Source organism: Propithecus coquereli, unplaced genomic scaffold, assembly GCF_000956105.1.
Source record: "Propithecus coquereli isolate 6110/MARCELLA unplaced genomic scaffold, Pcoq_1.0 Scaffold156, whole genome shotgun sequence".
NCBI classification, from domain to species: domain Eukaryota; kingdom Metazoa; phylum Chordata; class Mammalia; order Primates; family Indriidae; genus Propithecus; species Propithecus coquereli.
The window spans coordinates 319,290-321,539 of NW_012140080.1; the positions used below are offsets into that span (position 1 = coordinate 319,290).

The 2,250-nt window shown below is 34.1% G+C and overlaps 1 protein-coding gene across 1 annotated transcript in view; it reads left to right on the top strand.

The window, feature by feature from the left end:
• STK31 (serine/threonine kinase 31) overlaps positions 1–2,250 on the top strand; it is a 178,608-nt gene that overhangs the window by 3,093 nt on the left and 173,265 nt on the right. The gene's annotated exons all lie outside the window — the stretch shown is intronic.

The window sequence follows — 2,250 nt, forward strand, 5'->3', positions numbered from 1 at the left end:
GAAGCATATGAAATTAAAGGATTTATTATACTCATAGGTCCTAGAAAAAGAAGGTATGGCATGCCACACGGGGCTATTTGGGAGGAGTGAATGCCAGGGGAGCAGGCTCAGTCAAGTAGGTAGGGAGCTGAGAGAGAGTGAAGACCCTTGGAGGAGAGCCTTTACTGGGGTTAGAGCAGAGTACACAAGCAAAAGATGTGAGGAGATTTCATTGGTGATTTTGAATGTCACTAGTTCACAATCAGGGGAGGGCAAGAAGGGGAACTTGTGGCAGGAACTAGCCTTATCACATTGGTATACCTGGTTCCTTGGGCAGGGTGCTCATAGCCTGTGGAGATGTTGAGGTATCAGGAAAATATAAAGTTTAAAAATTTTACAATACAGACAAAAATTATCAAGCTCACTCAATAATATTAATAAATAGATAAACTGATTTGCCCTATATGACTTTGCTGTTAAAAATCTTACCACAAAGAAAATTCACGCTACAGCGTGAATTTTACTAAACATTAAAGGAACAAAGAGTATCAATTCTATAAGACTTTTCCAGAAAATTGAAGGTGAGAATTCTTTACAACTTACTCTATATGGAAAGCATTACTCTGATATCAAAACCAGCCAAACACATTACAAGAAAAGAAAATTTCAGACAAATATCACTCTTGAACATTAAGTGCAAAAATTCTTAACAATTTTAGCAAATCTAATACAAGAATATATCAAAAGGATAATACATCATGATAAATTAGGTTTTATCCCAGAAATGCAGATTGGTTTATCATTTGAAAATTAATCAAAGTAATTCATCATATTGACAAGCTAAAAAAGAACCACATGATCATCTTAATAGATGTAAAAGAAGTATCTGACAAAATTCAACATACATTCATGATAAAAACTCTCAGCAAGCTAGGAATAAAAGGTAACTTCTTCAATCTGTTAAAGGGGATCTACAAAAACCCCTAACATCATACTTAATGGTGAAAGGAGAATGCTTTCCTCCTGAGATCAGGAACATGGGAAGGGTATCTGCTCTGAGCACCTCTGCTCAACATTATACTGGAGGATCTAGCCATTTCAATACGCCAAGATAAAAAAGAAAAAAAAGATTGGAAAGGAGAAAATAAAAGTTTTTATTTGCATATGACATGATCATCCATGTAGATAATTCTGTTCAATGTATAAAAAAGCATTCACTAGAAATAGGTTAATTTGCAAAACATTTAAACATGCCCAATATTTAAAAAGTATATTTCTATATACTAGCAACTAAACAACCAGAAATTGAAATTAAGAAAACAATACCATTTATAATAGCATAAAAAAATGAAATCCTTAGGGATAAATCAAAGATGTGTAAAACTTATATATTGAAAAGCACAAAACATTGCTCAGGGAAATAAAAGAAGACATAAATAAGTGGAGATATATCCTGTGTTCATGGATCAGAAGACTCAATATAATTAATATGTCAATTCTTCTCAAATTGATGTATAGATTAAATGTAATCCCAATCAAAATCTCAGCAGGCTGTGTGTGTGTGTGTGTGTGTAGTCACTGACCAATTGATTCTACAATTCACATAAAACTTCAAAGCTAATACAACATTGAAAAAGAAAAATGCTGGAAGGCTTACAGTATCTGTCTTTAAGACTTAATATAAACTACAGTAATCAATGAATGCAGTGTGGTATTAGTCTAAAGAAAACAAATAGATCAATGTAACGGAATCTAGAAATAGACTTGCACATATATGGTCAATTAATCTTTGAAAATGGTGTAAAGACAATTCAATAGAGAAATGATAATGTTTTCAACAAATGGTGCTGGAAAAATTGGATATCCATACGTAAAAAAAATGAACTTTGACTCATGTTTCACATCTTATAAGAAATTAACTCAAAAGGATTATAAAATCTAAATATAGAGCCTACACATGTAAAACTTCTAGAAGAAAATGTAGAAGAAAACTTTTGTGAAGTAGGTCAGAGATTTCTTAGATACTACACAAAAGCATAATCCAGCTGGGCACGGTGGCTCATGCTTGTAATCCTAGCACTCTAGGAAGCCAAGGTGGAAGGATCACTTGAGCTCAGGAGTTCAAGACCAGCCTGAGTCCTGAGTAAAAGCAAGACCCTGTCTCTACTAAAAACAGAAAAAATTAGCAGGGCATGGTGTTGTGTGTCTGTAGTCCCAGCTACTTAGGAGGCTGAGGCAGGAAGATCGCTTGAGCTCAGGAGTTTGAGGTTG